Source organism: Vombatus ursinus, unplaced genomic scaffold, assembly GCF_900497805.2.
Source record: "Vombatus ursinus unplaced genomic scaffold, bare-nosed wombat genome assembly UNPS02005236.1, whole genome shotgun sequence".
NCBI classification, from domain to species: Eukaryota; Metazoa; Chordata; class Mammalia; order Diprotodontia; family Vombatidae; genus Vombatus; species Vombatus ursinus.
The window spans coordinates 2,110,368-2,134,688 of NW_020945014.1; the positions used below are offsets into that span (position 1 = coordinate 2,110,368).

A 24,321-nucleotide genomic window follows, 5' to 3' on the forward strand; every position below is an offset into this window, starting at 1 on the left:
TTATTCTGTATTTTCTTACTATCCAGGTTGAATTACTTTCAATGCTCTGCAGTTTTCCAATGTTGTTCCTAAAATCTGGTGCCCAGAACTACAAACAGCTCTCTATATGTAGTCTGACCTTGGCAGGATAGAAAAAGCTGTCACCTTTCTTGTAATGGACACCATGCTCAGAATAGTATTAGCTATTTGAGCTGCCCTTCAAAATGTTGAATCATATTGAACTTGCATCACACTTAAATTGCCTAGTTCCCCCCACCCCTGCCCCTTCCATGAACTATTGTATAGCCATATCATGTGGCATTTTAAAATTGATTTTTTGAACTCAAGTGTAGGTTTACATTTTATTAATTCAGTCCAATTAAACATGGATTATGATTCTAACCAGTTAAAATGTTTTTGGATTCTTATTGTTTTCAAATGTGTTAGCTATTCTTTCCAGATTTGTGTCATCTGAAAAACTGATCTCATACCACATGTTCTCTTGTACAAGTCCACGATAAAAATGTTAAAAAGCATGCGATTAGACAAAGATCCTTGAAGTGCACCAATAGATACCCCAAACCCTTAATGACTACTCAGGGTTTATTCAAACAGTTATAATTTATTTCATTGTACTACCATCCTGCCGTGTTTTAACATTTTATTCACAAGGATAATGAAACTAGGTACACTATGTCTGTAGTTTTCCTCTGATTTATCAGTTTTGCAACCCTATCTCCAAAGGAGATGACTTCCTCTTGATAAAACCGAGCTGTTTCTGAGTGTTTAAAACTTCTTTTTCCCCCCTAGATTGTCACATTTTATAATCTATTCCAGATTTTTTTTGTCAGGAATAGAAGACACAATTGTAATTATAAAAAGAAAAAAACTAAAAGGCTACTCCTCCCTTTCATCCCTACCACTTCCTCACCTCAAGCCTCACACAATAAAAAATAATTAGAGTGATGGTCTTGAAGTCAGGAAAATCTGGGTTCAAATCTCACCCATGATACTTACTAGCTATGTGATCATGGATGAGTCACTTAATCTCTCTGAGCATCAGTTTCCTAGCCTATAAAATGGGAATCATAATACCTATAGTATTTACCTCACAGGAATTGTTATAAGACTTAAGTGAGATCATATCTGTAAAGCACTTAACACTTTTTAAGTGCTATGTGAATCTCACCTACTATTGCTGCCTTCTCATCCTCCCTTCACCCATAACTGTAGTGCCTAGTACTCTACAGTCTTCATACAGTCTGAGATTTTTCTCCCATTTAAAATTAGAAGCTATTAATTACTTTCTTCATCCATCCATTCTCTGACTCCCTAATTCAGTGGTTTTAGTTCATACATTCATTTGATGGAGTAAATAATGGAGTAAAACTCCCTGTTTTGCTTTTTATTTTTGTTTGTTTGTTTTTTGTTTTTTTGCCATATTAAGTATATAAGTTCTAGAAAGTGCTACACAGGGTCAAACCACCATCATATCTGGAATAGCATAATGTCTCTGTCAGGCAGCAGAGGGTGCTGTTAGCATGTAATGATAAAACAACAGGAAGCAGGAAGTAGTACGTTTGGAAGGAAGTATCTCATGATTTTTTACATCACAAATTTTTCTGATGCAAAATTTATAAATCAATTAACAGAAGCAGCATGAATGATGTAGTGAGTGTGACATAGTTAACTTATAGTCAATGTGGCATAAAAGAAAGGCCACAGGACTTACCATCAGGAGACATCATATTACATTCTATAAGATGTAAAAATCTCAGGGCAATAACTGTTTAATTTTTGTTTGTTTGTTTGTCTCCCTGGTGCCTAGCATAATGACTGGCACATAGTAAGCACTTAATAAATTCTTGTTAAATTTGCTGACTCCTTGATCTGTCCTTCACTAGCCATTCTATCTCTGTGGTCAAGTAAAGTCAAGAAGTATTTATTGAGGTCCTACTATGTGTCAGGCACTGTGCTGAGCACTGAGGATACAAAGAAAGGCAAAAAATAGTACCTTCAAGGAATTTACAGTCTAATGGGGAGACAATCTGTAAATGATTATGAACACATAAGCAATATACATGATAAGTTGGAAATAATCACCACAGAGAAGGAAATAGAACTAAGGGGGATAAGGATAATCACCATCTAGAAAATGGTCTTTTAGCTAAGAGTTGAAGGAAGTTTACCACCTTCCAAGCATACTACTTCCTACTTCCTGTTGCTGTTATCACTACATTCTAACAGCACCCTCTGCTACCTGACAGAAACATTATGCTATTCCAGATATGATGGTGGTTTGACCCTGTGTAGCACTTTCTAGGATTTATATACTTAATATAGCAAAAAAAACAAGGAAACCAGAAAGTACAGAATAGGAGGCAAAGTTAAAGGCATGAGAGACTGTAAGAATAAATTGTCAGTCAGGAGAAGCAATGTCTTGTTCAAGGAACATCAAGGAAGTCAATGTCACGGGATCATTGAGTATGTGGTGGAGGTACAAGGTATAAGGCTAGAACGATAGAAAGGGGCCAGGTTATGAAGAACTTTAAAAGCCAGAGGATTTTATATTTGATGCAGGAGGTAATAGGGAGCCTTTGGTGTTTATTAAATGGTGGTAGTGGTGGTGATGGTGGTTAGATTTGTATTTTAACAATATTGTTTTGACAACCAAATAGAGGATGGATTGGAGTGGGGGGAGACCTGAGGTGGGAAGAGCACCAAGTCTAGGTATAAGGTGATGAGGGACTGTAGCAGAGTCATGGAAGAGGAGAGAAGGGCACATATACAAGAAATACTGCCAAGGCAAACTCAATGGAACTTGGTGTCTGATTGGATATATGGAGTATGAGAGAGAATGAGAAGTTAAAGATGACATCTATGTTTTGAGCCTGAGTGACTAGGAGAATGATAGTGCCCTCAGCAGTAATAAGAAAGTGAGGAAAAGAGGAGGGTTTTGGGGAAAAGATAATGAGTTCACTTTTGGACATGGTGAGTTTTAAATGTTTATAGATGTCCAGTTCAAGATGTCCAGCTGGCAGTTGGATATGAGAAACTTGAAGAGACTAGAAATCAGAGATTGTTAAGGCTAGATAAATGGATCTGAGAATCATCAGCATAGGAATGATAACTGAATCCTTGGGGACTAATAAGATCATCACCAAGTGAAATAGTTACAGGAGGAGATGAGAGGACCCAATATAGAAACGTAAGGAACAGGCATGGTTATCTGTTAAGACCTTGAGGAATATCCAGCAAAGGAGGCTGAAAAGAGGTTAGACAAGTAGAAAAAGGACCTAATAGTGATGAAATGAAAATGAAAAGACTAGCTCTGAGTTCAGAGAATGTTTCTAACTTACTATCTGTTTATCCTGGGCAAGTCACTTAACTTCAATGAACCTTAATTTTTTTCCATCTGTAAAAACAGAGGTTTAAACTAGATAGCATCTGAACTCCCTTCCAGCTCCAGATGGATGACTCTATGATTTTACTTCCCTAGGTCCAAATTTTCTTACCTGAAAAGTGGAAGCAACACACACCTTAGAGAAAAAAAGGCATGGTTGATGGTGGGTCAGAGTTAGAGTCAAACAACTTGAGATAATCAATCCAAGAGGCTAGGTTTAGAATTTTTAAAGAGAATTCAGACCAACAGGTCCAAACCAGGGAAGAATGCAATGGATCGTATAGAACAAGTTAGAAAAATCACTATGGATTGAAAAGTATGAAGTATCCAATGACAGCTTTATCTCAGGCAACTATTTCATCCATGAAAATGTTCTGTCCTGGCAACTTTTTGGTAGCCATACCTCCTTTTACTTCCTTACAAAGACTCATTGTGTGCTTTGACAGCTGGGCACAGTCATAAATTCTAACCACTGGTATATTGCAAGGACAGACTTGCCTATCTTCTGTCATTGGCTATGTACATACCAACAACCATTACTGGAAACTGACTCACTGACCTCCTTGACTATCTTCCAATGGATTCATCCACTACCACCAAAAGAAAAGGAATATTCAAGAGGACTCTAAAATTATTGAATCATCAAACATGGATTGAACAGGGGTAGGAGCAGTCAATGAGGCAGTGTGGTACTGTTTAAAAAAGGATGGATTAGACAAGAAGAAACCTAGGATTCTGCATTAGTTTTCCATTTGCTATGTCACCAATAATGAGTCAGTCTCTTTTGGTCCATTCATCATCTATAAAATGAGTTCTGGGGGAGTTCTAGCAAGATAGTAGAGTAAGAGATGGGACAGAAGATTATAGCTCACTAGCCTTTATCTACCCCTCATCCCCTACATGCACAGTTGAACAGAAAATCATGCCCCTACCTCCAAACAAACGAATGGATTCATAAAAAGTAAGAGAAAAAAAAAAGAAATAATGGCACAGATATGTTGAATGAGCCACCCCCAGACAAGAAAAAGGACAAGAACAAAGAAATGAATATGTAACACTAAAGGAAAAAAAATCCTACGCAGTGAACAAATATGACACAGGACACATAAAACTCAATAAACAGTTGAAAGTAAATTAAATAGGGCCTCATGTCAGTAAAAAAAAAAAAGAAGATTCATAGTAAGAACTTTATTGGTTAAAAACAGACAAATTATAGCAAAAGACAACATCACAAAAGTGATGGAAAATCTGAATAAAGTAATAGGATCAATGAAAAATTCAATTGTCACAATGGAAGGGCAGAGGCAGCAAAAGATGTACAAATCAGGCAATCAATCAATCTTTCTTAAGCACTTACAATGTGCCTGGGACCATGCTGAGCACTAGGGGAGCAAAGACAAGACTGAGACTGTTTTGACTTCATCATGTCTAAATTTTACTAGATGATTTCCCTTGGGTCCCTTCAAGCTCCAAAAAGCTACAATTGTAGGCAGGTAGGAAGGTTCTCCAACCTTTTGTTAAACACCACAAGTAAGGCCCTGAAGCCCAACAGAAAGCAGAAGCATAGAAGACAACCTTCAGTGCTTCCATCATATAGTGAATCAGGACAGTAGGATGGAATCTCATCTTGGTTTGGTAAATTATTTAACAAAGCTTCATTGTGTAGTTACTGTAAACAACACAGAGAGCTAGACATGTTGGAAAATAGCAGGATGGATAAAACATAATCCATGATCTCAAAGAGTCTGTAGTCTTAGGGGAAATAAGACCTTGCTAATGAAAACATAACAAATAATACAAAAGAACTGTTGAACGAGGAGTAAAAACTAATAGTGCTATCAGTGATAGCCTCCTTATGCCTCAGCTTCCACATCTGCAAAATGGAATATTAATTCCACCCTTACTATCATGTTTGAGGTAGGCATTGCATGGATGAATTGTATAGTGCTTTCCAACTCTTGTGATTCTACAATCTCTATCATACATCGAGTCCTAACTCTGGAATGAGCTCTAACTTTAGAAAAAGACAGAAACATAATCCAGTCACCTTTTGTAGTGCTAATATTGTCTATGATAATAATTAATAAAATTAATATTCCCATTTTGCAGATGTAAGAGAACTGGGAATTAGAAAGGTGAATACTGATAGCAGTGATGGTTTTCACTCTTCATTCAGTGTCTATCATGAATTGCCTTCTATTGTTTTAATATTTTCATTAGTTAGTCCAATGATGATATGGGTATGAATAAGTAGTCAAAGCCTACCTCTGCGACCAGAGAAATCACCTGAGTACCTGTTCTGACAAGGATTCAGGAGTATTTACTTAAGACATGGAGAATGACAAATTTGTTTTTCATCTTGGACTTGTTCAAGTCCCTTATTGCAGCTCAATTTGTGTCCTGGACTCAAAGAAATGAGTTGAAGACTCAAGGGTATTAATAATTATACTTTCTCTGGGCCCCGGAAAGTTACAAATCATTTGGGAATTCAACGTTTAGAGAAATCTATACTGTGATACTTTTATACCAGTGGAGGGAAGATGAAGTCGGGACCCTTCAGTCTCTTGCTGAAAATCTAGGCAAGCCCTAAGTTTGGATCATAGGATTCAATGCTAGAAGAAACTTTAAAGACCAATTATTCCTATACTCTAATTTTAATTCAATGTGATTCAACAAACACTTTTTAAATTTGCAAAGAGCTATGTAAGGTAGTGTCTGCCCACAAGAAGCCCACCTATTCACAGATAGTTTTGGCAGGGTCATAGAAGGGTCACTGAGCTGGGAATTGGTAGACTAGAATTCAATTTCCAGGTTGTTTTAGTTGTATAGCTGTGTGACAGTTCCATCACTGAGCCTCAAAGAGGCTGGGGACACATAAAGAAAGAGGGTAGTGTGTGGCACTAAGAACACTAAACAGCATCAGGTACTGGGTGTAGCCTTGTATCCTTGAACAACTATCTTTCTTGGTGCCTCAGATTTTGCATCTGTAAGGCGAGGAAGTGGGAGTAGATTTCTAAGGCCTTTTCTAGCTCCAAGTGAATGCATTGCCATCTGTAAAATGGACAAAATGATTATATCATCTACCTCATGATGTTAGAGTGATGTTGGATGTTCTTCAGTCATCCTGTAAACACTTAGAGAGCACCTACTATGGGCAAACCCCTTTGATGGCGAGACTGACTCATAGTCACATTAGGAGTCAGTAGGAAAGAGGCCCTCTGAGCCTCAGTTTCTTCATCTGTGAAAATAGGGATAATTAATCCTACCCCTGCTTCCTATCTAGCCCTGTCTCACCTGGCTGTTGTGGAGCTTGAATGGCCTAGTGAATGACAAAGTGTCTGAAAGGAATTAAGCCCTGTACAAATAACTCACCTGATCCTATCAGGAAAAGGGAGGAACTCTGGCCTCAAGGAATCTCAGAATTATAAAGAGAGCTTCTTAAGGCTGAAGTATAGTTCACATATGGACAGAAATCCTCTCTCAAATATCTTCAGATCATCCCCTTACCTGTTTGTTGCCATCACTGAAATTTCACTTCAACACTTGAGAATCACAATATTTCACCATTGGGAGTGCCCTCAGATACCATGGAGTCAACCCATATCATTTTTTTTAAATATGTTGTTGACCCCAATTATAGGGTGACATTTTTTAGGATAGGGATTGTTTTAATTTTTTTTTGTATCCCCAAAACTTAGCATAGTATGTGGCATATAGTGAGCACTTGTAATATGTTTATTTTATTTTATTAATTCATTCACTCATTCATTTATTTATAGACTACATATAGTAATTCAAACATTGCTTGAAGGCCCTCAGTGAAGGAGAACTTCCTACCAGTTGAGGTAGCCCATTCCACTTTTGTTAAGAGGTAAGACTTTCCCTATACCAAGCCTCAATCTGCTTTTCTATAACTTCCACCTTTCAGGCTGTTTCCTTCTCCTGATCTATGGTTTCACGAGTAAGGTTGGAATGTTCTCCTTTCACAGACGACTATCATTAGTCTCTCTTTTTTCAGACAAACTGTCAGTGAGAAATAGACTCATTTGGCCCTTTACTGAGAAGCTAAAATAAATGATTGTGTTGCTTTTCCCATTGAGTGAGCAATGTTTTCTTCTTTAAAAAAAGAAGCATCACTGTCTTCGGCCTGTTTGTTCAGCAGCCTGGGAGGCACGGCTCCAGAGATCACTCATCAGAGTCCAATTCTGGCAAGGCATTCTGACCAATATAGTTGTCAAAGGCTGTGTCCGTCATTCTGCCGGGCTGTCTGACCATCTACCAGTCTCAGGTATCGATTGAGTGGCTCTTGCCTATATTTAACCCTGTGGAAGGAAAGACAGAGGGAGGACATGAGGGAGCTCCTGCTCCCCAGTGTCTTGAACTCTGGTACCCCCTGGTCTTAAAGAAAAACTTTAGCACCCACTCTCATCGACCAATCAATCAATCAACAAGCCTCTGTTAAGTGCCTGCTGGCTGCCCAGCACTGCACTAGGTACTAGAGTTACAAAGATAAAAATGAAATTGCTCCTTCCCTTAAGGAATTTATAATCTAGCTGGGGAAGACAATGTGCAAATATATTGGTGTATGCAAATTAGAGACAAGCTAATTTTAGGACAAAGGCATTAGTAGCTGGGGGATCCGGAAAGATTTTGGAAATTAGCATAGATATTGTACAGATAACCAATTCTATGCAGAAACCCTCATGAAGACACGAGTCTGAATCCTACCTTAGTTACAAAGCTCTGTCACCTTGGACAAATCACTTTTCTGAGCCTCAGTTTCCACATCTCTAAAATGGTGAGAACAGTAACACCAACCTCCCTTTGTTGTGAGGATCAAATAAGACCATATATGAGGCACTTTGCAAACACTGAGGGGTTATAGAAGTGCTAGCAATTAAGGTGTTTCCTCCAGTGGGTTGATAGTATTTTCTCAGACACTTAACCAACTACTTGAAAAGGGAAGAAAAGAAACGTTCCTTCTAATAGATCCCACTGCCAGGACTGTAGTCCCGAAAGGCTTGTGGTAAGGTGAAGTAGGGCGGGTAGAAAGGTCCCCAAAGGTTGCCGCCTCTCCCCTAGCTGCCCCTTCCTGTTAATCCATAGTGAGGGCTTTGTTTCTCTGCCCTGGACTGATTCTACCATTGCTTCCTGTGTGATAATGGGCAGTCGCTTCTCTCTGAGGATCCATTTACTTTTCTGTACCACTGAGGGAGGGCAATGGGAGGGAGGGAGAGAGATGGGCAAAATTGTCTCTAAAACTCCTTCTAACTCTTACGTCCTTTGCTCAATATTTGAAAGACCTTTTGGATTCTAACAGCCTACATTTACATTTACAGCCCCTTCTAACTCTGATATTCCATATTCTATGTCCCCTTCTAGCTCTGATGGTCGAAGTTCTTGATTCTATAATTCCTTTCAGATCTGATTGCCTTTGTACTCCATTCATACTAGCACAGATTTAGAACTCAAAGAGATTTTAGAAGTCAACAAAAACTAGCCTCCTCATTATCCTTAAAAGGAACCCAGAGGTTATAAGCAACTTGACCAAAAATCACAGAGGTAGGGAGTAGCATAGATCTGGAGCAGGAAGGAACTTTATTTATTTAGCTCAGGAGGAAGCTAGGCGGCTCAGGGGATAGGGCCCTGGCTCTGGAATCAAGAAGCCCTGAGTTCAAATCCAGACTTAGGTACTTATTAGCTGTGTGAACCTGGGCAAGTCACATCACTCCCCATTTGCCTCAGTTTCCTCAACTGTAAAATGGGGATAATAACAGCAACCACTTCACAGAATCGTTGATAACATTTGTAAAGTGCTTATCATGGTGCCAGGCATACTATATTTTTGTTTAGTCATGTCTGACTCTTCATGACCATTTGGGGTTTTCTTGGCAAAGATACTGGAGTGGCTTTCCATTTCCTTCTTCAGCTCATTTTATACATGACGAAATTGATGCAGAGTTAAGTGGTCACACAGCTAGTAAGTATCTAAGGCCAGTTTTGAACTCAGAAAAATGAGACTTTGTGACTCCAGGTCTGGCACTCCATCTGCTGTGCTACCTAGCTGTTCCGGCACACCTGGCAGAGCCTGGCAAAGTATAGCATATATATGTTATATAAATGCTAATTCTATTCCTTCCATTTTATAGATGAGCAAATGGAGGCCCAGGAATAGTTGAATGACCTGCTTCAGACCACATAGATACACTTCCTAGAACACATAGTACTTACATAGTGCTTTAAGGTTATCAAATGTTTTACAAATATTTTCTCATTTGATCCTCCCAACAGCCCTGGGAGGAAGGTGCTCTTATTATCCTCATTTTACAAATGAGGTAACTGAGGCAGATGGATGTCAAATGATTTACCTGGGGTCACATAGCTGGTAAGTGTCTGAGGCTAGATTTGAACTCAAGTTCTCCTGACTCTAAAGTCAGCACTCTATCCACTGAGCCATCTCAGCTGCTCCTGTAGGTAGTAAAAGGCAAAATCAGGATTTGAACCTAGGGCTTCTAACTCCATTTCTAACACTACAATATACCTTGTTGATTCAGTTCTAAGCTGTTATGCTTTATGCCCTTTGATACTTCACCAGTCAGGCTTTTTAGATCTGGCTCTGCCCTCCATTCCTTGAAAGCAGCCAACCGAGTTGGGATGTAGACCAAATGCTTTTAAAATATGTATTTTTCTTCTATTATCAAGATACCTAAAACAGGATCCCTGCTGGCTGCCTGATTCACCTCTCTCCCTCTTCCTCCCTCCCCTCTCCACCCCTCAACATTTTTGTTAAATCAAGTTCTGATGATATTAAACAAGCTTGGGTTGGGGGGTATGGATCACTTGGGTGACATGGGGTGAAATTGGCTGTTCTGTTTGGCTGCTCGGCTAATCAATGAAATTCCATTAGGGAAACTGACCAGGCAGGATGAGGAATACAGATTTCAGATACTGGGCTTTCCTGCTTGACTAGTCCATCCTTTGAATTAGTCTGAGCTAAGGATGAGAGCTCATGGTTAAGGTGCCAGGCAGCTTCTAGATTATAAGAAAGGAGAAGCCTACCCTATTGGACTCCCACAGAGGGCACAAATATATAAAGTTATGGCCTAGTGGAGGTCAGGACCCTGCCCTGTTGACACTTTTTGTGAGTACAGGAGAAATCAGGAGTCAGGACCTCTATGTCCTAGGCCATTTGCAATAGCTTAGGCTACTTCAAGGACAAGTTGAGGTTCATATTCTGGATTGATGAATTATTCACCAGGCATCCATGGGACATAACTTGGCACATACACATGTTCTATGAGCTATGGAAACTTGCAATTTGCTTGACTTCCTCCAAGGCTTCCTCGAAGGCCCATCTTCAATACAGACCTTTCTAAATGCTCTAAATCACTATTGATTGGAGAAATGCAAATCAAAACAACTCTGAGGTACCAAATCACATCTATCACATTGGCTAACATGACAAAATATGACAATGAAAAATGATGGAGAAGATGTGGGAAAACTGGAACACTAATGCATTGTTGATGGAGTTGTGAACTGATCCAACCATTCTAGATAACAGTTTGGAACTATGGCCAAAGGTCTATAAAACTATGCATACTCTTTGACCCAGCAATACAACTTCTAGGTCTGTATCCCAAAGAGATCATACAAAATGGTAAAAGGACCTACATGTGCAAAAATATTTATAGAGGCTTTTTCTATGGAGGCAAAAAATTAGAAATTGAGGGGATACACATCAATTAGGGAATGGCTGAACAAGATGTAGTATACAAATATAATGGAATACTATTGTTCTATAAGAAATGATGAGCAACTAAATCACTATTGATTAGAGAAACGCAAATCAAAACAACTCTGAGGTACCACATCACACCTATCAGATTGGCCAACATGACAAAACAGGGAAATGACAAATGTTGGAGAAGATGTGGGAAAATTGGAACATTAATGTATTGTTGGTGGAGTTGTGAAATGATCCAACCATTTTGGAGAGCAATTTGTAACTATGCCCAAAGGGCTATAAAATGTGCCTACCATTTGACCCAACAGTAGCACTTCTAGGGCTATATCCCAGAGAAATCACGCAAGTGGGAAAAAGACTCACATATACAAAAATATTTATAGCAGCTCTTTTTGTGGTGGCAAAAAATTGGAAATTGAGAGGATGTCCATCAATTGGGGAATGGCTGAACAAGTTGTGGTATATGAATGTAATGGAATACTATTGTGCTATGAGAAATGATGAATAGGCTGACTTCAGAAAAATCTGGAAAGACTCATATGGTCTGATGCTGAATAAAGTGAGCAGAACCAGGAGAAAGTTGTACACAGTAATTGCCACGTTGTACGATGGCTAATATTGATAGACTTAACCCTTCTCACAAGGATCTAAGACATCTCCAAAGGCCTCATGATGGAAAATGCTATCCATACCCAAAGAAAGAACTGTGGGGTTTGAATGCAGATTGAAACATACTATTGCTCTTTTTTTCCCTTCTGTTTTGTTTTGTTTCTTCTTCTTGTGGTTCCTCCTGTTGGTTCTAATTCTTCTTTACAACATGACTAATGTGAAAATATATTTGATAGGAATGATATGTATAACCTATATCAGATTCCATGCCATCTTGGGGAGGGAGGCGGGGACGGAGGAGGAGAAAATTTAAAAATCAAAAGCTTATGAAAGTGATTGTTGAAAATGAAAGCTAAATTAATTAATAAAAATACAGACCTTTCTGTGTCTCCTGGTATTCTCTAGTTGTTAGCACTCTTTCCCTCCTTTCCAAATGATCATGTATTTTACCTGTTTGCTTTCATAACTAATAATAGTAATCAATAATAATAATAACATTTATGTACTGCATTAAGGCTTGGAAACCACTTAAAATATATCACCTCACCACAACCCTATAAAATAGGTACTATTATCATCTCCCATTTTACAGATGAGGAAACTGAAACTGAGAAGAAGAGGGACTGTTTTTCATTTTTATCTTTATCCACTGACTCCCTGGCACAGTTCCCTGAACATTGTGGGCCCTTAAGAAAATGCTTGCTGCGCTGAATTGAATGCAGAGAAAAGGCACAGCACCCACAGCTCCCCAGGAGCACTGGTCCTAAAGGGGAGACAAAGTCTCTGCTTGAGGTACTCTAGTAAATGGAGGAAAGCCACTCCATTTTGGGTCAGCCAGCTCTAATCATTCGAAAGAATAGTTTTATTTTTAAAAAATTTTTTTTTAGGCAGTTGGCATTAAATGACTTGCCCAGGGTCACACTGTAAGTGTCAAGTGTTTGGTCTGAGGCCAGATTTGAACTTAGGAACTCCTGAATTCAGGGCCAGTGCTCTATCCACTGCACCACCTAGCTGCCCCTAGAAAGAATAGTTTTATATCCAGCCTAAATCTGACTTGATAGGATTTTCACTCAAAACTCCTGGTTCTGCCCTCTGGCACCACACTAAACACCACCTTTTTATGTGACAGGCCTTTGGATATTCAGAGGACAGCTAGAACATCCCACCCAAAATCTTCTCTCTTCTAGTTCCCTGCCTTAAGAAGTCCCCAGTCTGCTAAGGGAAGCATTCCCTAACTCTATCTTCATTCCTTGGTTCCCTTCAAAACTCTCTACTCACACAATTAAGTCTGGAATGTTGCAATAGCTTCCTTCTTGATCTGCCTGCCTCCTCGGCATTCTATTCTCCACAGCTGCCAAAGTGATTTTTCCTAAAGCACAGGTCTGTTCATGTCACCCCTGCTCAGGAAACCCCAGTGGTTCCCTAGTACTTCTAAGAACAAATAGGAATTCCTTCTTTTGTCATTAAACTCTCTTGACCACCTACCTACAAGCTACCTTTATGGTCTGATTATAGGTTTTTCTCCTTGAAACACTCTATATTCTATACAAATGACCTTTTACTATCTTTCCTACGGGACATTCTGTCTCTCATTTTTTCTCATTAGCTGTAGGTACCCCATTGCCTAAAATGTCATGACAAATCAGCTCTATCTAAAATAATAAAGGCTAGTACTTACATGGTGCTTTAAGGTTTGCAAAGCACCTGAAAAATATTGTCTCATTTGATCCCCACAATAACCCAGGGAGGTGGATACCCATTTTACAGATAAGGCAATAGAGACAGATGTAAAGTGAATTGATCAAGTTCACATAGCTTGGAAGTGTCTGAGTCAGGATTTGAACTCAACTCTTCCTGGTCCAGTGACCTATCCACTGCAACACATACTTGTTTCAGCATTATCTCTTAGACAATAATATCACCATATCTCTTGGAACCTCTAATTTTCTTTAAAGTTCAGAACAAATGTAATCTTCTACACGAAGACTTTCCTGGTCCCTTTAGTTGCTAGTGCCTGCCCTGCCCCATATTGTATATAGAGTATGCATGTGTGCATGTTTCCATCTTGTATTTAGTGTATTCATGCTTACTCCTTGAGAGTAGGGGCCATTTGAGTATTTTCTTTGTATTTCTAGCACCTAAGGTACTACTATGGCACAAAGTAAACAATTTAATAAATACTTAACTCAAGTATCATCTTCTAGCTTTTCCTGATCTTCTCCAAGTACAAAATGTCCTTGCTCCCAAACTACCTTCTATTCATTTTATGTGTATATTTATATGCTGACATAGAAATAGAAACATAGAGAACATAGAGATTGAGATTAGGATGGGGATAGAGATAGAGATGATAGAGATTAAGGTGGAGATGGAGATAGAGATGATAGAGATTAAGGTGGAGAGGTAGATAGAGATAGATAGATACTAAGATAAGGGCAGATAGGTGACGCAGTAGATAGAGTGCTGGGCCTGGAGTCAGGAAGACTTATCTTCCTGAGTTCAAATCAGGCCTCAGACACTTACTAGCTGAGTAACCCTGGACAAGTCATTTAATCCTGTTTGCTTCAGTTTCCTCATCTGTAAAATGAACTGAAGAAGGAAATGCAAACCACTCCAATATCCATGCCATAAACAAACAAAAAAACTGAAATTGGGTCACAAAGTCAGACATGACTGAAAAACAACTGAACAACAAGACATTAAGAATGAGATAGATATAAAAACAGAGATAATAAAGATGGAGATGAAGATGTATATTTGTTTCCTTCATTAGAATGTAAGTTGCTGGAGGGCAGGGACTATTTCACTTTCCCCAGAGTTGAGAACAGTGCTTGACACGTAGTAGGCACTTAATAAATGCCTTGATTGATTGAGTGGTAACCGTAACAATAGACTGATTCCTAGCACATGTCATATACGAAAACTTGATTCTGATCCCAGGGTGAATCCTATCCCTGATCCCAGAGTGATCTCAGATCCCTGAGTTCACTAGGTGCATAAGTATATCAAGGATCTCTGTAGGATCGATGTAGGAACTCCAAGAGTTCCTTTATCACGAAGACTCCCTCCACCAATGCCCAATGTAGATAGTTTATAAATTATAGCCTTAGGTACTTACCTAAAACAGAGAGGGCTTTTCTGATTATCCATTGTAATTGTCACACAGACATTGCTAGAAGTAGGATTTGAACTTGAATTGTCCTGGTGCCAAATCCATTTTTTAAATATCCACAACATGTATTATTATTATTGCTATTATTATTATTATTATTATTATTAAGTTAGGCATTATTATTTAAATTGCTAGTGTTTTGATAGCTTATTACATTTTTCAAAGCACCTTCATGTCATTTTTCCTCACCATATCCCTTGCCAGAGGAATGTAAGCTTTATAGTATTCATTTTATAGAGGAGAAAACTGAGGCTCAAAAAGGGAAAATGACATACAAGGTCACATGACAAGCTCAGGACCAACCTGGATTTGGAATTCAGACCTCTTGACTTCTCCCACTGGAGCCCATGGACTCTCCATTCTCTGTCTGGGAGTTTTTGAATGCATCTTTTAGTCTTTCTCTCTCTCAGGGCATGTTTATAGTTGAGAAGACAAGAGAATTAGATTCACACAAGAAACCCAAATCTCAGACTATTGGAGAAAGGCAAAACAAATAGAAACTGAGGCTTTGTTTCCATTCTCCCTATACTACCAGCTGTTTTCAGGGAGCAGATGTGCTGAACAGCTGGAACTCTGATACTCTGACATGTTCCGTGGAAGGCCTGCATTTGGAAGAACCATTAGGCATACGCCTTGTTGGATTTGGACCTATTTTGGTCCTTGGCAGTTTCCTGTAATAGCAAGCATTCCCTTCTGGGCTCCTAAAGTGCATTAGGGCTGCATTTCACTGGATAGCATTTCTATAGCAAAACCCATTGCTGACTCTCTGCATGACTGATGATCTCAAAGCACTCTGGTGTGATAATGTGCAAATACCATGGAGTATTCTAAGAGCCCTTACACCTCTAAATCTATGACCTCAAGCACCTGGAGGAACAAGAGATTCTCTACCTCCTAAGGTAGCTCATTCCAATCAAGGACAGCACTAATTTTTGTCAGAGTTCGATGGTGTACTGGATGGAGTACTGGACTCAGAGTCAAGGAACACATGATTTCAAATCCAGCCTCGAACATTTAACCTCTTTCTACTTAAGTTTCATCATCTGTAAAATGGGAATAATAATAACACCTACTTCCCAGATTTGTTGTGAGGATGAAATGAGATATTTTTAAAGTGCTTTGTAAACCTTTAAGTGCTATACAAATGCTAGTTAATATTGTCAATTGTTCTCTCTCTCTCTCTCTCTCTCTCTGTCTGTCTGTCTCATTCAATCTCACTTCTAGGATTTTCCAATCATTTTTCTGAGGACAATAAAAGGAGATAGATTTTAGCCTAATGTAAGTGGTTTAAAAAAGAGGGTTTTTATAAACTCTTAAGAATTTTAGCACTCTCCTATCTCGTATTAGCACTAGCAGGTTGGGTCTGACAATCCAAGCTGTCCCATAGAAGAATAATTATAACAGTATATAGTAAACTTCTAGTCACAAGTCTTATTTCAGCAGGGGCTGGATACAAGCTGTCAAAGATATCATTGTGATTTTTTGCTTTAGGTAGGAAGGTGGCCTAGATGTTCTCTAAGATCTTTTCTAGTTCTGAGGTGCTGTGATACTATGATACGCCCCAATGCATTGGGCAGTTCTCTAATGTAAACAACAATTACCCAATAGGGAATCCTTTAGCAGCATGCAACACCATTGCCTTTTATCTGGTTGGTAAGTCTGAATGTTTAAGGGTTGCTTGTTTGCCTGTCTTCAATGTAAGGTGCACACACACCCAGACCTGGGCATGGAAGTCTTTCCTAGACTCAGTATCAGCCTTGGTCAAGAGAATATGTGAGTCATTAATGATGAAAATGTTCACAAGAAGTGTGGTTTGAGATGCTTGTCTCAGCCATTGGTTTTAAATTTGGTTAGAGATTCAATCCTAAATTGTTATGAACAAGGAAACAATTCTCACTGTGTCAGTTTCTTCTTATGTAAAATAAAGAGTTGGCTTAGATGGTGTTGTGGGTCATTTCCTGCTAAAAAAAATCCTGGATCTGCCAATCTTTGATCTTCTACTGTACATTTCCATGTAGCTTTGACAGTCTAGGTTGTACACTTTATTGTTTAAGGCAGTGGTCTTCAGAGTGAGGCTGAGTTCTCCTGGGGTTGTGGTCTGACTATAAGGGGTCAGTGATCCATCCATCTCCTCTTCCTCACATCTCACCTTTTCACAATATCCAAATGTAGGTCTCGTCTCCAGCCCAGTCATATCTTGCGGCCCTTCACTACCTCCACTGTTCAAGCTCCCGATGTTTCTCTCTCTGAGTCTGGCATTGTCCCAAAGTCAGTTGTTACCTAACCACTCTGAGGGGTCCCACAGACATAGCTGTGCTAGTGCCGCTAGGAAGATCCTTTCACCATACTCAGCGTAGTGTCCCCCTCCCCCTGCTCCACAAGACCACGTTGTGTCCGCAGTAGGCACCCTTTAGAGAGCCGGCTCTGAATATCAAGACAGCGACTCATGGGTAAAAAAAACCTCCTTATTTTTTTTTTTTGGTGGAACAGAGTGAGTCAAACAGGATGGACAAATATGGATAGGATAGATAGGTTAGGATCTGCTTTCTCCCTAAACCTACTCCTCTCCCTGATCATTACCAGCCTCCCAGTCACCCAGACCTTTCAGTCTTAGAGTGATACTGAAATCTTCACTCTCACTCATTCCACATAAGCAGTCCACTCTTCAAATCTGGTCATTTCTATTGTCACACAATCTTTCTTATCTGTCTCTGTTTCTTCATTCACGTTGTCACCGCCTTGGTTCAAACCCTTGCCTTCTCTCACTTGGTCCACAGCAATAGACCCTAATTGATCTCTGTGTCTCAAGCCTCTTCTTGCTCCAGTCTGCTAAAACAATTTCCCTAAAGTGCACATCTATCCATATCACTTCTCGATTCAATAAAGTCCAGTGGCTCCTCATTGCTTCTAGAACAAAAACTTTTTTATCTGGATTACATCTTTTTGAAAAAAATATATTTCTTTTGAAAAACTTTAGTATATTTAGTAGTAGACATATAGGGATAGTGACTGACTCCAGATGAGGAAATTTCTTTTACCACATAAGTTCAATGACTTCTTTGAAACTTATAGTCTTTGAAAATTTAACTAGAACAGTGAGACATTAAATAGCTTGGTCAGGGGGTTCACAGTCAGGGGTATTTGTCAGTCAGGATTTGAACTCAGGCCTATCCTGAGGGGATCATCTTCTGATGTCATCTCTTTCATCATTTTAATACTCTTCATGGGTTTGTTTCTTGGCAAAGATGCTGGAGTGGTTTGCCATTTCCTTTTCCAGTGGGTCACCTTTTGTCAGAACTCTTCACTATGACCTGTCTGTCTTGTGTAACCCTGCATAGCATAGCTTATACTTTCATTGAGCTATTCAAGTCCCTTTGCCATGACAAGGCAGTGATCCAAACTCTGAAACCCCTTCTATTTCTAGAGCTGTGATCCTGTGATCAAAATGAGGTGATATTGGCACAGTACCTGGCATATAGTAGGCACTTAATGAGTGTGCATTCCATCCCACCAAAGTGTTACTTTGTATTATCAAAATATTTTAAAATAAATTAATGCACCCATGTTAAGAACCCATGTTCTAGAGTAACAATGAATCCTGCAGCTGAGTGAGTGAACTTCTTACCTACAGCTATGTACCTTTCCCCCCAATACACAGAAAATCCCTTGTACTTTTTATAGCTTTAAAAACACAACTGCCTCCAAGTATCTCAATAGCTAAAACTTATGGTTGGGAAAGACCTTCCAATAGTCTTTCACTGAAATCTTCCTATGATAACTCGTCTTGGTAGGGGCAGTGATCTAGACATAGTCTTAAAAACTATGCCAATGAATTATAGGTTTTGTCAGAGCCCACCAAACTATAGAACCACTGAGTATGAGCCCAATATTGGATGTTGTATCTGCTACCCAAGGACCAGACTGGCTGATTTTGGAGAAAGATAATCACTTAGGCTTTAGCCCCTGTGGATTCTCCTTCCAGCCACCTATTAAAGCAATGAGGAGTTTTGATCATTAATGATGGGAGGAATACCCTCATGGATAAAATTATGGATCCTTGACAAGGAGGTGGGTTTTGGTAAGCAATTGAGAGAACCAAGGAAAGATTACTTGGACTAGGAATCAGGAGACCCCAGCATTCCAGTTTGGGCCCTTACTAGCTGTGATCATGCACATGCCACTTCATTTCTCTGAGCCTCAGTTTCCTCATTTGTAAAATAGACTGATCATATTTGTATTCCCTTTCTCACAAAGCTGTTATGAGGAAAGCATAGAATAAACCTGAAAGCCCTATTTGAATATGGGCTTTTGTAAAATTATTCTTGCTAATAACAATCAGATGCCTCATGATGAAATGAGTTGTCTCAATGGAAGCAAGCTCTCAGTCACCGGGGGTATTCAAGCAGAGGATGCATGACACTTATCCAAGATGCTACAAAAGAGATTCTTAAATTGGTTAGGCACATTGGTCTTGGGGTCAGAAAATGTGCATTCTAATCACTGACTTGTTTTATAACTATAGGACAACTGAGATATCTAACTCAATGATTAGCAATTTCCCCCTTTTTCATTCTCATTTTGCCCTCTGGGGCCACACAGAATAAGCCTACTCCCTTTTCCACAAGATAATCCTTCACATAGTTGATGATTAAAATCCTCATGATATTCTTTGGAGGAAAATAATTGGTTAAGCTTAAAATACTACATGGCTGTCAATAACTAGCATTATTATTTTTATAAATATTAATTCCTTTCCATCATTTCTAAAACAGCATCTTAGAGGTCATTTATAACTCTCAATGTTAGCATCTCAACCCCTACCTATTCTCTGTACTCACTTTCCTCCCTTCTCTGTATTTCCCAGTATAACTCTTCTCTCTTCTTTATTGGAAGTCCCCTTGGACTTCCAATGGCCATGCCTTGCCCGACTTTACCCCTGGGTTGCTCCCACCATTATCCTGCACTTTTCTTTTCATGCCACTGAATGATTCTGAAGGACATCACACTTTGAGGACTACCAAATGAGGCAGCCCATTCAATCATTTTCGTAGATGATGCCCACTAAAATTTTATTCACCTAAATCTCAACTTGGACCTTTTTGCTGCAGAGCAAGTCTTTATTTTTCCTAATTGACTCTCTTGCACATATTACAGCAGCTATCACAAAACATGTTTTATGTCTTTAAACCCCCTATTCCAACATACGTTCTCCCACTCAGAAAAAAATGTTACCTATATTTTTGTTGATGGGTGAGAAGGAACTCTTTTACTCTTATTTCTGAAAAAGAAAAAAATCCCTCTAAATGGGACCCTCTTTTGTGACAAAAGGAAAAAAAAGCAAACAAACCACATTTGATATAGCAACCGTTATGGATAACACATGCCACATTCATTCATGGTAGTCCTCTACTCTAGACTGTGAGGAAGACATAAATTAAATTATCTGTTCTCCAAAACTATCTTACACACATGCATGCACACACACACACACACACACACACACACACACATACACACCAAATTTACTTAAATGTAGGGTCCTTTTAGTGATGTTTTCATTTAAATTTCTGTAACAATTATTTACATTTTTGTATTTGCTTATTTCATTTTGTATCATTTCATACAAATCTTTTCCTAGTTCTCAGAATTCCTTACACTTTTAATTTTTTTGCTGTGTCATAATATTCCATTATATTCATATAGCACATTTTTCTCATATTTTCTCCCAGTAGATGGGAATCAAATGTGTTTCCTGTTATTCATCACAAAGATGTTTCTGCGAATATTTTGGTTTATATTAATTCTTTGTTCCTATCTTTGATTTGCAGATATACAACCAAAAGTAGGGTAGCTGGATCAAAGAATATAATCATTTATGTACTTTTCTTGTTTAATGAAGAACTATGGAGATTTGATTTCTCCTATAGCTTGTGTAATCACAGAAAATAAAGGACAGATAACATAACAGAGAAAGCAAGGTATTCAATATACTTATAAAATACGTACGCAGTTCCACACACTGCCATTCCTTTGCAAGGTGTGAAGTCCTCTGAATTGGAAGGTCAGCTGGCCATCGGCTGGGTGAAGATTGGCCACAATTCTGGAGGTTCTTAACAAAGTAAGCCTGACAAGCCCTGGATGTTCCTTCAGCCAAATCCACACAGTTGGGAATTTCAAGGCTTTTGAGGAAGGGAACAATCTTGTGAAGTGTGACTTATCTTTAGGCCTTTATCAGAGTAAAGCAGAGGGGTAGGAAGATTTCCTAATCTCCTTATCCCTCAACCCCATGCCATGGACTATGGGACATAGGAATGCTCTACTCACTCAGTAGGGGATACTGAATCTAGCCATCAAGACATTGAGAGAGAGTTTGGGGCACAGTTGAGATACATCTAGCAGTGAGCAGAGATACAAACTGGATTGGCACACAGACAGAGAAAGGAGCAGCATTCTAGGAAGGAAGCAACTCCACAGAGTAAGAATAATAGTGGTAGAGAAAAGAGATGACTAGTTTTCAGATGAAGAAATTAAAGCTATTTATAATCATATGAAAAAAATGTTCTAAATCACTATTGATTAGAGAAATGCAAATCAAAATAACTCTGAGGTACCAGAGTCATACCTGTCAGATTGGCTAACATGCCAAAATAGGAAAATTATAAAAGTTGGAGAAGATGTGGGAAAATTGGAATACTAATGCATTGTTTGTGGAGTTGTGAACTGACCCAACCATTCTGGAGAGCAATTTGGAACTCTGTCCAAAGGGCTATAAAACTGTGCATACCCTTGATCCAGCAATAACACTTCTAGGGCTATATTCCAAAGAGATCATAAAAACAGAAAAAGGACTTACATGTACAAAAGTATTTATAGCAGCTCTTTTTGTGGTGGCCAAGAATTAGAAATGGAGGGGATGCCCATCAATTGGGGAATGGTTGAACAAGATGTGGTGTATTAATGTAATGGAATACTATTGTGCTATAAGAAATGATGAGCAGGCATACTTCAGAAAAACCTGGAAAGACTTATATGAATTGATACTGAGTGAAGTGAGCAGAACCAGGAGAACATTGTAGACAGTGACACCACATTGTGTGATGACTAACTTTGATGGTTTTGGCTCTTCTTAGCAATGCAAGCATCTAAGACATCTCCAAAAAACTCATGATGGAAAATGCTATCCACATCCAGAGAAAGAACTATGGAGTTTGAATGCAGATAGAAGCACAGTATTTGATCTCTCTTTTTTGTTTGTTTGCTTTTTTCTTTCTTGTTGTTTCTCCCATTTGTTCTAATTCTTGTTTACAACATGACTAATGTGAAAATATGCTTAATAAGAATGTATATGTAGAGCCAATATCAGATTCCAAGCTGTCTTCGGGAAGTGGAGGAGGGAAGTGGAGAAAATTTAAATCTCAAAAGGTTATGGAAGTGAATGTTGAAAACTAAAAATAAATTATTTAATTTAACAAAATAAAAAGAAATGTGCTCTATTTTGATATGAAAAAGAGATGTAAGATGAAAAGAGAGAATTAGCCCTGAAGTTTGAGAGTTGAATTGCGGAGATGTAGTCCCTCATGTATATTTGGATCAAACACAGCAGGCTTGGTGAATACCTTTACTTTGAGCTAATTATGTATAGGTAATAAACTCTTAATATTTTGAAAGTTTCTTCTCTAGATTGAACTGGATAGAATGAAGCAACATGAGAACAAGGTCTCCCTCTTCCCTCCCCCTTCTTTTTCTATCACAAAAATACCTTCTGGCAACCATCCCCTCCTTCACCCATGTCTCACACAAAGGCCAACCCTTCTACATACACAAGTGATGCCACTTAATTTACATATGCTAGAACACATTATGGTTTAAGTGCCATTTGATTAATTAAAAAAAGGTTAATGAGTCCTAATAACTATGTAGTTCACATCTGAGTACAAAGATACTTGAAGTCAATAAATAAGTTTAAAGAACTAATTAATGCTGAATTAAGAGAAAATAACAACTTTAGTCATTTGTATCCCTCTGGACTTAATGTATGGTCACCCTACATAAAGAAATGGAAATGAGCCAGTCATATTATTCTACCCAGGAGGAAAAAAGTCCTTTGGAAAATTTGTAGAATTAGAGCATTTAAGAGCTCTAAATAACCCAAGAGGTCCCTACAAAGAACCATACAGCCCCTGCATGAAGAGGTTCAGTGATGAAAAAATCACTACCCATTAAGGTAGCTATCAGGATCCAGGTCCCAAGGTTCTCCAGAGCACTCGAAAGGTATGTCTAAAAGCTACAGTAATCCTAGACAGAGCACTGAATTTGAAGTTAAGAAATATGGGTTGTAGACAATGACTTGCTTTCACTCAAACACCTAGGATTTTGGATTCTTTGCCTGTTTGGTGGGTAAAACAATCCTTATTTTTCTCATTTCCCAAGGATGCCAAAAGGTTTAAGAAAGAGGAAGCTTATGGTCATATACATTGGAAAATTATGCATAAATAGTGAGGTAAAGATGGGAACCATTGCTATTAAATCTAAGAATCATAGAATGTAAGAACTGGAAGGGACTTAACGCAGAATTTCAGAGCTAGAAGGAGCACTAGAGTCCAAGAGCTTAACATTTGGAGACAACTCATACATTTGTGAAAACGAGGAAAATGATTTTCTGTCAGCAATTCCCTTAGAGGGACTCCTATTTCTCCACTGGCACCATGCCTACCCTCTCTCATAAAGCCTAAAATCATCAAGAAGAGGACCAAGAAGTTCATCTGGCACCAGTCTGACAGATACGTCAAGATCAAGAGAAACTGGTGTAAACCAAGAGGCACTGGCAACAAAGTGCAAAGACAATTCAAGGGCCAGATCTTGATGCCCAATATTGGTTATGGAAGCAATAAGAAGACATGTTCCCGAATAGATTCAGGAAGTTTTTGGTACACAATGTCAAAGAGTTAGAAGTGCTTCTGATGTGCAACAAATCTTACTGTGCTAAGATTGCCCACAATGTGTCCTCCAAGAATCGGAAAGTCATTGTTGAGAGAGCAGCTCAGCTAGCCATCAAGATTACCAATCCAAATGCTAGACTGGGGAGTGAAGAAAATGAGTAAAATAATTTGCATATTTTTATTTGTGTTAAATAAAGCTTGCAGCTACTAAAAAAAAAAAACCTTGAGGAAAATGTAAAGGAGAAAGACTAGTGCTGAAGGAGAAGATGATTTCAGTCTGAAAAAAAGGACTCATTTTGAAAGCACCGTGATACGATAGAAAAAGCAATAGATTTGGAATTTTTATACTCCCAGGAGGCTGCCAAATTCCACTGCTGCCACAGTCCAGTGAGAAGATGACTTTAAAGCTAGGCCTCCTATGTGTAAGGTCGTGACTATCTGTTACTTTGTCATTTTCCAGTCGCCACAGGAC

General features: G+C 38.8%; 1 pseudogene; it reads left to right on the forward strand.

The window, feature by feature from the left end:
* Positions 1-24,011, forward strand: part of LOC114030404 — a 62,678-nt pseudogene extending 38,667 nt beyond the window's left edge.
* The last annotated feature ends 310 nt before the right edge of the window (positions 24,012-24,321 follow it).